The 16089-nt window shown below is 33.1% G+C and overlaps 1 long non-coding RNA gene and 2 pseudogenes across 4 annotated transcripts; 1 reads left to right on the top strand and 2 right to left on the bottom strand.

Annotated features, from left to right (window-relative positions):
- Positions 1 to 180: 180 nt before the first annotated feature.
- On the bottom strand, positions 181 to 7809 carry LOC119192896 (annotated as a pseudogene).
- A 4343-nt stretch (positions 7810 to 12152) lies between these two features.
- Positions 12153 to 14777, bottom strand: LOC119192895. 4 transcript variants are annotated; one of them, XR_005113773.1, is made up of 3 exons: positions 14441 to 14777; positions 12589 to 12737; positions 12153 to 12294 (listed from the first exon to the last, which is right to left on the bottom strand). It is a non-coding gene; the product is annotated as an uncharacterized LOC119192895 (long non-coding RNA). The 4 variants fall into 4 exon arrangements; XR_005113775.1 differs by having other exon boundaries at positions 14702 to 14720; XR_005113774.1 differs by lacking the exon at positions 14441 to 14777 and adding an exon at positions 13845 to 14274.
- Positions 14778 to 14966: 189 nt separating this feature from the next.
- Positions 14967 to 15949, top strand: LOC119192897 (annotated as a pseudogene).
- Positions 15950 to 16089: the final 140 nt, after the last annotated feature.

Below are 16089 nucleotides of genomic sequence, written 5' to 3' on the forward strand. Positions count from 1 at the left end.
TATTGTTGAATCAACGCCATAACAATACTTACTTTGAAACTATTTGTAAATAAATAAGTCGTTACCTACATATTTGTATAACGAAGTAGAATGTAGGTAACGAGCTTTCACTATCTTTTTGTATAAACATGATAAATGATAACCAATTCCCCAGACACGTCTAATGTTAAAAGATATCAGTATGCATCAAATATGAATATCGAATTTATTCACAATTAATTGTACAAGACAAATAAAACTTACATGTTGTTGATATAAGGACGAATCTTGTAACAGTCTCGCCATATTTCAGCGCTTGTTCTGAAGTCAATTTAGATTTCACGTAAGGCCACACTATATTCATCGGTACATAAAATTGTAGACCGTACGAAAGGAAAATTGCAGCTGCCATTACAGACCTTACACTTTGAGCTAATCTGTAAAAATACAGTATTTTGTAAATTCAATGGTTATTTTGTTTAGGTATGTTGTTGGAGCATAAACATTGTGGTATTTACGTGAACTTACAGGGTATTCGGCAAATTTAGTGTTATGCTTCCTTGAACATGATTACCATATTTCAAATATCCAAAAAAGCCTACTGCTGTATACAGTGCTCCTACAATGACCATACCAGTATTTAAAACTCCCGTCCATCCCCAAAGTCTTCAGGAGTTTTCATGTTATTTTCTAATGGCAATACCTGAAAAACAGAACGCCGGAAATTTTATAAAAATATAATCGGTTGTTAGTCTAGTATTCGATTTTATTTTTATATACAAAATATCAGTATGACATCATAGTACACAAAACTAGGACAAACTTCAATATACTATTACATGTATAATGTGGAGCTATAACGAATGATGTCATTCTGCCCGCGTCAATGCAATCAATCCTTTTATGAGTTGGCCATTTTAGCACAGGAATTTAATAACGGTATGCTGTAGTGTTTTAGTAGGGTACCTATTATATATATTATCTAGATGATCTGATGAAATTAGAAATAAAGAATAAAATTCTTTATATGATTATGAAAACTTACCACTCCGATGCCCTCAAATGCATATATAGCTGTACCAAAATACAATGGCAGTTGATGCCAAGTAGCTATGGCTTTCACCGTGTCAGTATGTGGCAAATCTTGCAGAATATAGTAAAATGTTATTACAAGACCCCAAGCGGTCATTATAGAAGCAATCAGAGACACTGGTGTCAAATATTTTAAATTTTTCACCATAGAAAGTGCTAATATTGGCGGGAACAGCAACACCAAGTACACGTGTACAGGTAAATTTATATGAAATAAACGCAGCGAGTCTTGCAGGTTAGTGGCAACAAATAAAAAATATACACAGCAAAATCCCAATTGTGTTGTGACCAGAAAAACATTAACAATAGTCCTGAAACAATCAACATAATATATGGATTATGCTATACGTAACATATTAATACATAAACTGACAATACAATGCTTTGTATGTGAGTGTTAACTTTGTTCATTTTATGAAATTTTTATTATTATAAGTATATTTAATTCATACAGAAAAAAAACGCGTCACTAAACCAAAATATAATATCTGATACACATCTGAGTCTACCAGCCGCTGGCACTATTAAGATGTTTGTACACGAGATACTGCAGTTATTCAATGTATTTAGAAATCCCAAGTAAGAACATTATAATTTTAATAAATATTAAATTAAAATAGCTGAAATTAATAATCGGGCGTTTATTCAGATGAGCACGCAATCGTTGATAAAAATCCCTAGAAAGCCCGTTACTTATGTTTCCTCACTGAAAGCCACAAATATGAATTTGTTTGAAGGCATCATTTTTGCCTATTACCTTCTCCGTGTGCCAGTTTTTTATTTACTTTATCAATAAAACTAAATAGTCTTTTAAAAAGATTGTTAGTTAGCAAATAGCGGTACAGAACTTATGATAACGAATTATTAAATGAACGTTATCAGTGAACCTACATACAAGTATTATAAATGAAGGGAAAATTTATTTGTTTGTTCACAGTAGGTGTAGGTGTTTGTGACACTTAAATTTGTTGATTTAAAAAGCGGAAATTTTCTATACTATTTATATATTACAATAATAAGATGTATCACGCAATAATGTACATTATGCATCATAAGTTATTTAAGCGAAATTCCAGTAAAGGAATTTATAAAATCCTTTTTTACCCGATATTTTTACGATAATACAAGGTATTCTAAGTTATTATTACATATTATTATGTACATACAACTGAGGCGTAATTTGTTACACTCAAAATATTGGAAAACGATTTAGTCAACACTCAAGGTTATCAGATAATGGTAACATGAGACAAATAATATTGGTATAATATTCTCATAGGATCGGACGTACACTGTTGTTATAGGTAAGTACCTGCAACTTTATATTGAACAAAACACATATTGGGGCAATTGTTACTTAGAATATTATAATGTTATTGTATCAAAATACTTACTTCATTTTCTTAGCATATGGCCGAAAAGATATAGGGCCTGAAGCAAACGAATCTTCGACGACTTCAGAGAAGCTTAATGCGGGTCTTTGACTTCTGATGCATAGCTCATGAGAACACTGAACTAACACATGCATGCAATGTGTGCATATAGCTCCCATAACCATAGTGCAAAATACACCTATAAAAATATAGTACTTTGTTATATTCATGATTATTCACTACATATTGAGACGACAATATTGAAATCCTAGTACAACAGTGATCATTCATATTATATTACCTACAGTCTATTTTACCTACATTCAAAATAAACAAATGCGAATAAGTAGTACATGCCTTTCCCTGATTTTCCTGCTGGAAAACCAGGGAAAGACTGAAGGAAATAGCTGAAGTTATATTATTAATGTTGTTATTAAAGTAGAATAATGCGATATAAAGTGCAGAATTATAGACTACCTACATCTCGCTCATGAGATTAAACTACAAATAGCTGATCTAACTGATATCACGATTTAGTATGTACTTGTGTATCAAGATAATGTATGGTTAGGGTCATAGATCCAGGATTGGTATTGCAAATAGGTCTCATTTATTATTATATTTATACATATTATTAAAATCAATTAAATTAAAGTTAATCAACTAAAGTAAGAGTATCATTTTAGAGGAGAACGGCTAGATAATTTGGCTGATTCCTTTTCTGTTGTATTCGTAATTGTTAGGACTAGTTTTGTATAAACTAATAATTTCGGAAAATAAACGAGAAAGGACGGTAAAAGGTGGAAATATTTATCATGTTTTGGTGAAAATCATTCTTCATACAAACTTTATGAGCGTATTTGGCTGGTTTCATATTGAAAAATAGCGTAAGTTTGGATCCGATAGGTGGTCCTGTTGTCGAAATCTAAAAATATTAAAGAAGTTTGTACATAAAATGCGGTCTACGTAAAAGACGATCTGTAATAAGACAACATCTGCCAGGCCTACTAGTATTAAAACAGAAAATATTAGACTTCATAATGTTTTTTATCTTTAATGGATGAACTTAAAACTACTAAACCATATTTAAAAATTCTTTAACCAACAGGAAGTTACGTAACCCATTAGTGCTATAGGCTATTTTTATCCGGGAATAAACGTTAACGCGAAATAAATAAATAGCATGTAAATTCTAATCGGTACATATATAGGATTCTGATAGTTAACTCCGGTTCAAAGGTGATGTAATACCCGGAACATATTATAGATGTCAATAAATTTTATATAGTAGTGCATTCACAATTACTATGAGCGATACTAATGTAATGAAAGTAACGAGAAGCCCTGCGATCGAGGCCAGTGTGCCGCCACAGTGCAGCGACCCGCTGGTTGCTAGTGCCAGAGTAAGATGAGCAGAAACAATAAATATCAAAATAGTTTTTCTCATAACAGGTAGGAATGCGTTCTCTCTAGGTTAAAGTCTAAAAAGAAAAACATGTTTCAGTTTTTTTAAATTAAAGTTAATAAAGATACCTATTGACTGATTATAGAAATTTACTGATTTTAAATAAACACCGTTTGATGCGTGTTAGAAAAATACTTTAATATCAAATACCACTATTTATCAAAAATGGATAAATACGATTAGTATGCTTAGGTACCCTAGTAGTAATTTTTCTTGTGTGGCGTTATTCATAAAACCCACAGGTTAAAAAGGGGTGATAATTATGTTTGATTTTTCAACTGTGTGCCCCACCGAATTAATTCTTGTGCGCTCGGTTTCCACGCACTGGGGGACATTGTTATACTTCATAGTTGCCAATTCACATTGTGGTCTATAAGGGCTCGCGAACAGTTCCTAGCGTTCTCACCTCCTCCCATCCAACAGGTTTCCTTATCCTTCCCCCACTCCTAACTTTCTTCAAGGACCCTGTAATCGCTAAGCCGGGAGATTCCAGTAACCCATTCGTGGGTTTCCCCCGGTGTTGACTGCGGGGTATGATATCCAAACTGTGTTCGCACGCACATGTATATACATAGGTATGTTTGTGACATTATGGTTTCATCACACACCAGAATTCACGAAGACAACAGTTTTTCTACTGGATTTGTGTAAAGACAAAAATTTACTTAAATTTCTTTCTATTTTATGTTACCATAACATCACGAACGCATTTATAATATTAATAATGGGAAACAAATGAAGCCAAATACGTGACTAACCGAAGACGAATCTTCAAGACTGGCAAAGATATATTATGTATGTACAATTTACTATATTCGGAAGTATTCTGCTCTGAAATTAGGTCATAGGAGAATTCCGTCAATTCATCCTATCTATCGTAAAAGGCAAGTCACTCTGATTATAGAAGTGTCGTGGAACACGCGACATCTTCTAGGGGCCGGAAACCGGACGGTTCGTTTTGATCGTGTTTTTTCTGAATCCGTTCGATAGGCGCCGAAAAAATCTAAAGGAATGTCCATAGTGTTAAGTGCCCTTATACTTATAGTAGTTCATCAGCGAAGCTATATATTGCGACAACATATTATATTTTAACCAAAATAATATTATGAAACAAGCCCCCCCCCCCGCGTCTGTTTATCTCAACGCGATAAACTTAAAACTACCAAATGGATATAGATGAAATTACGTATGGAATATTTTGACTCTAGAAAATATAGGCTAATTTTATACTGGGAAAATTTATAGTAGGATTTTATCCTCGAAAAACCCTCATGCGGATAAAGTCGTAAGCAAAAGCTAGTAATAATACAACAGAATAAAATTATTACATCTTGATACTTGTAAAAAAAAATTGATGATAACATTATAATACTTAGAAACAATTGTATGTTGTGTAAACTAGTTAGATCTACTAATTTCTATATTATAGTCATTGAATGAATAGTTACAGTTAAAGGGCTCATAACAATTCCATATGCTTAGTATAATATAGTATGCTTGGTATTCAAATGACATGTTTCTAACTTATCTATCATCCTTTATTATAGACTAGCTTTTGCCCGCGGCTCCCCGCGTTATAAAGTTTTTCAGGCTAAAGTTTTCCGTTATAAAAGTAGTACTTTCCCGGGAGCCTATGTTCTTCCCAGGGTCTCAAACTGTCTCCATACCAAATTTCATCTTAATACGTTGGGTAGTTTTTGAGTTTAACACGTTCAGACAGATGCAGCGGGGACTTTGTTTTATAATATATTTTTAGAACTTTTAAGTGGAACAATCCCTTCATACATGATTGCTGCATAACTTTAACCATTTACGCAGCGCAGGCAACGGAAGCTCTCAAAACTAATAATTTTCTCCGTTTTGCAACATGTTTCATTACTGCTCCGCTCCTATTGGTCATAGCGTGATGATATATAGCCTATAGCACTCCAGAAACAAAGGGCTATCCAACACAAAAAGATTTTTTCAGTCCAAACCGGTAGTTCCTGAGATTAGCCATTACTGCTCCGCTCCTATTGGTCATAGCGTGATGATATATAGCTCATAGCGGTCCAGAAATAAAGGGCTATCCAACACAAAACGAATTTTTCAGTTGAAACCGGTAGTTCCTGAGATTAGCCATTACTGCTCCGCTCCTATTGGTCATAGCGTGATGATATATAGCCTATAACACTCCACGAACAAAGGGCTATCCAACGCAAAAGATTTTTTCAGTTTGGACCGGTAGTTCTTGAGATTAGCCATTACTGCTCCGCTCCTATTGGGTATAGCGTGATGATATATAGCCTATAGCACTCCACGAACAAAGAGCTATACAACGCAAAAGAATTTTTCAGTTTGGACCGGTAATTCCTGAGATTAGCCATTACTGCTCCGCTCCTATTGGGTATAGCGTGATGATATATAGCCTATAGCACTCCACGAACAAAGGGCTATCCAACGCAAAAAGATTTTTCAGTTTGGACCGGTAGTTCCTGAGATTAGCCATTACTGCTCCGCTCCTATTGGGTATAGCGTGATGATATATAGCCTATAGCACTCCACGAACAAAGGGCTATCCAACGCAAAAAGAATTTTTCGGTTTGGACCGGTAGTTCCTGAGATTAGCGCGTTCAAACAAACAAACAAACAAACAAACTCTTCAGCTTTATATAATAGTATAGATATAGATTCAATTTTGCAAAATCCTCTTCATTTAAATCTATATTCTGAAAAGAATCTAATAGTAAAATATTTCCAATATTTCTAACATATCTTAATAATGTATTTTGATATTTCCATTTACAGTAGGTAATTATAAAATTATATTTTTATGAATTTAATCTTATTCAATGAATGAATGAATTTAATTATATAAAGCTAAAGTGTTTGTTTGTTTGAACATGTTAATCTCAGGAACTGCTGGTTAGTACTTAAAAAATCTTTTAGTGTTGGATAGTCCGTTTTAATAAAAAGTTTGTAAAACATGGAAATGAATTCCTTTTGAGATTTTTATTGTATGCACTGCATAAATGATTAACGTAAGGCAACAAAGACGTATGATTGAATTGTACTTTTAAAAATTCAGAATAATATATTTTATAATAGTCCCCCATTGCATCTGTCTGCCTGTCCAAATGTGATAAACTCGAAATCTACCTAATGGAATTTGATTAAATCCTGGGAAGGACATAAGCTATTTTCAATCTCGGGAATATATAAAGGAGACTTTTAAAACGAAAACCTCTTTCACATAGCTAAAGCCATGAGCAAAAGCTAAAGCTAATGGCATGTCATATGTATGGACATGAAATACTACTTTCTTTTACAAAAATTCAAATAAAAATTTTAAGAGTTTTATTTTACTATACATAATGCATAATTTCATAAGGACATAATAAACAATTTTCGGTACCAGGTAATTCATTGTTAAAATTTGCCACTGTATGGCAAAATATTAATCAATTATTTATAAAAATTAATTAGATATTAAATTTTGTAGGCACTAGTTGCTATTTTTAAATGTTATAAAAAAATCTATGAAAATAAAGAGCAAACATCATTTTTATGCTTACCAAATATTAATCCAGCATTTTTAAATGCATCTGGCATTGCCAGGATGCCGGTACCTATGTTACCTTTAAGAAGGTGTATTAAGGTATCGAAATTCGACGTCGGATATTCTAAACATCTTTCCGAAGCTGGGTGGTAATCGGGTTTAGGTTTTCGTCCGGCGTTGCTAGCGAACCAGCAGTCAGTTCCACAGGCTGTACCTCGATATAATCAGGAATATTTGGCCCCGTGAGGAGCGGTTGCTTTTCATCACTCATTATTTTATTTTAATAAAAATAAATTACCTATTCCTCAATCTATATCACATTATTGTGTCGCATCACACATCGAAGACCTTTCATTACTGCACGAAAATAATATTACACCAACCTCTGCCAGAGAGCAGATGCCAGTGAACAGTGTTGCTAAATACGCGCGTGGCAATACCTCGAATTCCGATAATAACTATCAGAGCCGAGGTACTAGTGTGGTACTTTGTTAACACATCCCGTGTCGAAAACGTTTGCAACACTCAGTCGTTGGAATTTATGCGTCGCGTCGGCGCGTAAACGACGCGCGATTCTCAAGTATGTATACGATATATGTCGTAAACAATGTAATAAATCATGGATTTTCATTCTGTAAACGGTGTTTTATTGCTAAAAGATTTTGAAAATGGATACGTACAATATATAAAGTTCAAATTACGACTTCATTATTAGATATAATAGAACTTGTTTCTAGTTACCTGTATTCGACACTACATGTCGAATAATATAAAATACGAACAGTATTTTTTATAAGCGTTCCACTCAATACAATGTAACAGAATTAAAGTATCGACAAAACATCACATCGTAGGTACTTGAGACCGAAATGTTTACATTAGCCGCTTAAAACTATAAACAAAACCGAGTACCGTCATTTGTCATTTTTGTTATGTCACAAACGAAAGATAAATTGTTTTAATACTCTTGGGCATCTCCCCCGAATTTGCGGGTATTTCTCCTTAATCTGGCACCATTGCTAGTGCTTACCTACTACGGCTATAAGAGCGAAAAATTAAATCGATTTGATTATTTATATTAAAAGTTTGGCCAGCGAGACATAACACAGAAAGTATGACGGCAAATTTTTAAAAATTGCCTTATAACCCCGTGTAAACATGAAATAAATAATGTTTTTATTTAAGAGCATTAATAACATTAAACAAAAAATATCATTTTATGATAAACTCATCTCTTCACTGGGTTACAAACCATTGATTTGTTATAATTTGCCGCCATATTTCTGTGACACGACTCGATGGCGAAACTCTACTATAATAATAAATAATAATTATATTAGCACTGTACTGAGAGGGATTAGACTTTTATCCACCACGCTGGCCTAGTGCGGATTGGTGGACTATGTACTATTTATAAGAATATAATAATGTCAAGACGTTATATTTTTATAAAATTAAACTTTGCCTACTGATCAATTTGTAATTTTTAATTAAATATACATATCATCAATCTATCGATATAGGATCAACTTTAAAATGTTGATATATTTTTACAGGTAATTTCTATTTCTTGAAGACATTGGCTATTATATGCGTAGTGATGTAACGAATATTAGAATAATAACCTAAATATAAGCGAATATTATGAAATTAGGGAACGTTTCTAGCAATTATTATCAATATTCGTATTTTCCACATATGTTTACATCACTATCGACGACTGACAACAATTATTAATGTCAATTTGTTATTGGCATGATACTGGAAAAGGCGGGAAACTGTGAATAAGCAAAGGCGCCCTTTTTGAATTATTTATTTTCTAGTATATTTTGTACATTAGCCTTCACATATTTATTAAATAAGTGTCTACATAAATAGTTAGCCCATCAAAATGGGCGGGGAAGAGAACGGAGAAAAGATGAACTTGAACCTCCGGATCCAGACCTATCGAGCTTCGGATCTTCAGACACGGATTCGTCGGAGTCTCTTGGAGCTGCAGGATCAAAACATAAAGATCCCAAAGACAAATATAAAATATACAAGGTAAAGGGTACACACGTAAGTATCCCGAGGATACAAATCAAACCGAACTAATAGTCTTCCTTAACCACCTGGACGAGAACAAAGTATTCAGTGATAGGGATCGCATGGCCCTTTCAAAAGGTATACGGGAGCATGGAGTATCAGGTGTTATGCATTTGCGCTCCATCAATAAGTACAAGGTTGGAATAACATTTGATTTGCCTAACAATGCTAACATGTTCATACAAAATAAAAATTGCTCGACCAACTGTCTCTGAACGCAACTATACCCGCTAGAGATACAGAGGTCACTGGAGTTCTCACTTCGGTTCCTATTGATATGTCCAATAAACAGGTCTTTTCGTTGATTGGTAGTTCCAAAAACGTAGTGCAGGTCAGGCGCTTTATGCGCAGGATGAAAGGGAACGACGGTGTGGTAAAATTTATTCCGACCCAGGCAGTGGCTGTAACCTTCGCCTCCACCATCCTCCCTAACTACATATATCTTGACTCGTGGCGACACGAGGTAAGTAAATATATTCCTCCCGTTAAGCAATGCCTTAAATGTTTGAAATATGGACATATTGCTAAATTCTGCCGTAATGCAGAAGTATGTTCGATTTGTACATTAAATCACAATTTTAAAATTGCCAAATTGACTCTAAAGATGCCACATGTGTCAACTGTAAAGGCAATCACGTTGCTATTTCGTCGACATGTCCAATAAAAACAAAAGGTTGAAGAAAATAAAATAAAATCTAGAAATGCCACATATTCAGAACTTTTTGACTCCAATGCATTTCCAGCTCTTTCTGCTCGTACTTTAGATACGCAAATTAATAATTTAATGAAATCGGATACATTTATAAGCACATTAGTTGAAACAATTATTAAAATAATAAGTAATAAAGATGCCCCTATTAATTCTACTTCCATTAAAGAAGTTTTAAAAGCAACGCTAAGTAATAAATTCCCTTCATCTTCATAATGGATTTATCAACTTTAAATATAATACAATGGAATGCCCAAAGTCTGAATAGTAACAAACATATATTTATTAATTTTCTTTATACACACAATATTCATATTGCTATAATCAGTGAAACTTGGTTAAAACCTGAACAAAATTTTAAAATTAAAAATTACAATGTTGAAAGGAATGATTGTGGTAACAAACACAATGGTGTTGCAATTATAATACATAAAAGCATTATTTATTCTAGAATTAACACCTATTTCGATAATTCCTTACAAAATGTATGTGTGAAAATAACAGTTAATAATAAAGATATATGTATAGTTAGTTTCTATAGTCCTTTAAACTCTAACCCAGTCTTCAGCAAAAACAATTTTGATACATTGGTTAAGTCTATTCCTAGTCCTTTCATATTTGCGGGCGATTTTAACGCTCATCACACTTGTTGGGGCTGTGGTTCCGACAGCCCGCGTGGTCGAAATATTCTAGAGGTTATTGAGGATAATAATTTGGTTCTCCTTAATGATGGGCAAGCAACGACTATCGGTTCTCCAACATGGCGACCCAATGCTTTGGATTTATCATTGGTATCTTCATCACTGGCTCTCAACTGTGACTGGTCTGTACATGATTGTCCTCTTGGTACTAGTTATCATATTCCTATAATCATAAAAGTAATGATTAGTCAACCCAACATTCACACTCAAGGAAATTGTTTTAATGCTGTACATTTGCCCATTTACCCAAATTACAAACTGGTGGATTGGCAAATGTATAGAAAACAAGTTGATGTTTTATTAGTAGATTTTGTAATAGATGATACAACTCCTCTTGACTCATATCTCCTTTTTTGCAAAATTTTGCGCACTGCAGCTGCGAATTCTATTCCCAATTGTAATAGATCATATTTGTATGAGAACTCAAATATTACAACTCATTCATGTCAGAGAAACAATAGGAAAAGCCCTACACTTCCGTGGTGGAATCAAAAGTGTACACAGGCTGTATCAAATTTCAAAACTGCATATATATCTTTCAAGAATAATCCCACACAGGAAACTTATTTACAGTTCAAAAGGCTTAGAGCAGTTAAAAACTAACTTTAAAAATAGAAAGGCGAAAAAGTTGGTTCTCTCTTTGTGAAACCTTTAATAGATGCACACCATTGTCTATCATATGGAAATTTATGCGAAAATTTAATAAAACCTATAATTTTAATAATCATGAAGATGACTTATGGGTATCTGATTTTTAAAGAAATATACTCCGGACTCTGTACAATATAACTCAGAATTACTTTTACCAATAATGTAAATACCAACAATAGCTTTCTCCTCAATCCTTTTACGATAAAAGAACTCATATCAGCCATCTCATCTCGTAGAGATTCTGCTTATGGTCTCGCCGTGAATGTCATATATTTTATTCAAAAGCTCAGTGTTACAAGTTTAGAGATATTTTTACAAATCTTGAATCTTCTTTGGGATAATAACATAATACCACAAGACTGGAAAATGGATTGCCTTGTACCAATTTTAAAACCTGATAAGCCAAAGTTACACCCGATTCTTATCGCCCTATAGCACTTACTTCTTGTGTTGGTAAATTATTTGAACAATTGCTTAAACATCGTTTAGAGTTCTATGTAGAAAAATATAATATATTACCTTCCAATCAATTTGGTTTTCGTAGAAATCGTTCTGCTAGAGCGTTTGCCAGTTACAGCTGGATATACAAAACTCTATATCCGCAAATGAAAACTTGGTCGGTGTATTCTTTGACATCGCAGGTGCTTTTAATAGTGTAAACATAGATATTCTATGCCTTGAGTTATTACAAATAGGGATTCCTGAAAAATTATAAAGTGGATTAAAAATTTCTTAATGAACAGAGAAGTATTTACTAAATTTAATAGACACCTTTATGGTCCTAGACATTCGTCAAAGGGAGTTTGTCAAGGGGTATATTGTCGCCTTTAATATTCATATTGTATATCCGTAGACTAAATCTAATATTGGGCCCTTATGTTAAAAATTTACAATTCGCAGATGATTTGGTTGTTTATACATCTGGAACTAATGTATCACAAGTGGTTTCAACAATTAATGATGCATTAGCAAAATTGTACAACTATTTTTCTTACCTTGATCTCAGTGTGAATCCATCCAAGTCTAAAGTTATTGTATTTGGTAAACATTGTCACAGTACACCTGCTGTGCAATATAATAATTGTTTGTTACCCACTACATCTGAAGTGAAATTTTTGGGTGTCCATATTTCATATAATTTATCCTGGAATAATTATTTAAAACATATAATTAATAAGGCAAATAAAGCATGTAACATTTTAAAGTCCTTGTCTGGTTCATATTGGGGTTCTGACCCCAAAATTTTGTTGTTATTGTACAAATCGTTAGTTCGTAGTCATTTTGAATATGGTTTTATTGCTTTGCTGCAGATGCTAGAATTGTAAATAGTTTAGATGTTTTGCAAAACAAGTGTTTGCGTATTATTACCGGGGCATTCAGAAGCACTCCCATAAATGCAATGCAAATAGAATGTAATGTCCCACCATTAAGTATTCGATTTAATTACTTGAAAGAAAGATTCATATTAAAACTTTTTAGTGTAACTAATAATAATCTTTTGGCCAACTTGTTGCATTCTGTTACTCAATTCTCCCTAAACCAATTTATATTTTACAAGGTCTTCAAGAGTTCATGAGCTTTATTAAAAACATGAACATTTATCAATCAAAACCATTTTGCCTTGCTATGAAGGATCTTACATTAGTAAGTTTCCATCTATTGATATAATTTTAAATCAAAAAAGGACCTGCCCTCGAAAGAAGAAGTAATCAATATGCTTTTAAAATTTTCAGACCATAAATTTATATATACTGATGGCTCCAAAATGATAGGGCTGTGTCTTTTGCCATATATGAGCCCTCATCAAATATAGGCATCGGTAAAAAATTGATAAAGCTGCTAGTATCTTCACAGCTGAAGCTGTCGCCATTTTCAGTGCTTTAAAACACATAAAAATTGTAATTCTGACCATACTAAATGGATAATAGTTAGTGATAGCAGGAGTGTATTAGAAAACCTTGCAAATAATCAATTTCATGCTAACACTAATTATGTCATTTATTTAATAAAAGAACTATGGGTCGAACTGTCCAAATTAGATATAGTAGTTCGTTTTGTTTGGGTTCCTTCACATATTGGCGTCATAGGAAATGAAAGGGCAGATTACCTGGCCAAAAATTGTTGAGTTACAAGAATTAATTCCTAATTCCAATATTGATATGACTGTATCCATACCACACACAGACGCTGTTAGTTTCTTAAAACAGCGTATGTGTCAAGCATGGGGAGACATTCATATCAATACACACACCATGAAAATAAAGGAAACTGGTTTGCTAGTATGGATGTCCAAATAAACTCCACTCCTTGGTTTTGCAAGAAAAATAATTTTATCAATAGAAAATTTTATTCAATTATTTGTCGTATGCGTTTTGGTCATTATAGATTAAATTGTCATCTTCATCGTATTAAAATGGCTAATTCTCCCTATTGCGAATATTGTCAATCACAAAAAATTCAATCACTACATCACATTTTCTTCGAATGTTCATCTTTCAACATTCAGCGCCTTGTGTTGGCGGATGAGCTTTTAAAATCTATAAGAAGCCTAACCGGGTCCCGCAATGTTTAAAAGAGTTGCTTAAGAATGCCTCAACTTATGTTTACTTGTATAAATTTATAAAAGACACTGTAAATGATATTTAGTTGTTTTTTGTTTGTTTCGTTGAAATTTCTATTACGTAGTAATATTGTAAATATTGTTATTAAGTCTTACTTGTTAACTATTTTACAGGATATTGGTTTCAGACATATATTATAAAATGTATTATAATCAGTTCTTTAACAGCTGAGTCTGACAGATAATATCTGCCATTGATTATATTTGAACTTAGAGGAAGTACTTACTCTAAGTTTTTGAAATTTTGAAGCACGCTCAATACATGGAGCAAAGAGCAAATAGTGGAATTGCAAATTCTATATCTCAATGAAGCTTTAAATTAAGAAGAGGATAGTAAAAACATATTTTACGGATAGTATGAAACATATTCACTGACGAGGAAAATCGTACTGAATTGATATTTACTCTGGATTTGACAATTGGAAAAATGGATTATACTTTACCTGGAATTGACTATACTTACGAAAACTACTAATTGGAATACTTACGAAAGACAATATATTAAGAATTTAAATTTGAAGAAAAGAAATACGTAAGACTAGGCAGTATGGTCGTAAGACTATAGCCTGTCCTATAAGGACGAATTATAAAAAAAAAAAAAATTGTTGGCATTTGACAAATAATGTCATTAATAGGAGGTTAGATCATAGATGTTTTCATTATTTCTTGGATATTTGCAGATATTTGTGTTTTACTACTAATTACAATGTTTTTAGTTTTTGGATTAAAAAATAGAAGAGTGAAAACTAACGATCTGTAATTGCCGCATAATCTAAAATATATAAACAACTATGGGTAACGCTGGTAGTAATCAGCCTAAAGAATGGCAAAAAGATACTGTAGCGAAAACTCAGGATCATGGTCCGTCTTCGCCAGCCAAAGAAGGTGAGGCTTTTACTTTTGACAAGAAGATTGATGATGATCGTAATGCTCGAGACGATGACAACAACATAGAAGATGGTGCTCCATATTACACAAAAGCAGTTCCTGAACGTGATGTCGAATACATCGGCCATAGAAGGTCGAAACATTAACCGAAGGAAGCAAAATAGTCGACGATGTTAAAGTGTTACCAACTGTTTTTAAAATGGGAAGGTGGTGGCAAACAGGTATGGGAATATTGAATCTTTGTAAACAAACCTTTTGACATTGCTTAATTTATTAGTTAATTATCGATAATATCCTGTTCGAGGGCATAATAATATTTTAAAATGTAAAATTCTTGTGTTGGAAAACATGAACATTGAATTTAATTGCACATATTAATTACAACTCATCATATTTTTTTGGTGATCATAATATGAATATATTATCAAGTACACAAATGAGTCAGTAGGATTTATAGGAAAACAGTTTTACACTAGAATGAAGACAAGTAGCTAGTATCTACTTTATACAATGCATAGAGATTTCTTGAGCCTTTAAGAACATACTTTGATTGACTGACCTTCAATTAAAACAGGAAGATTGACCAGTAAATGTTTATTTCATGTTGATGAATTTCATTTGCAGGTTTACATCAGTGGAACCTTTACGAATGGAAAACAATCCCCATGGTTAAATCACATGGAGACTTTGTGACTATAATTGATTTTACCTGAGGTGAACACCAGTATAAATACTTTGTTGATGGTGAATGGAGACATGATCCAACAGTTGTAAGAAATTGTCACCTTATTTCAGACTCAATAGCTGCACACATATTTTTACATACACACAAATCATCCACTTGCCAAGTGTGTTTCTGTATGATAATGTAATAGGGGTGAGCCTATTGACATATAGAACAGGATTCCAGACTCAGGGCGATATGAGCAAAAACCAAATATCACTATTCTCAACCTGGGATTTGTACCTAGGACCTCAAGCTGAATGC

The sequence above is a fragment of the Manduca sexta genome, unplaced genomic scaffold (genome assembly GCF_014839805.1).
Source record: "Manduca sexta isolate Smith_Timp_Sample1 unplaced genomic scaffold, JHU_Msex_v1.0 HiC_scaffold_333, whole genome shotgun sequence".
NCBI classification, from domain to species: domain Eukaryota; kingdom Metazoa; phylum Arthropoda; class Insecta; order Lepidoptera; family Sphingidae; genus Manduca; species Manduca sexta.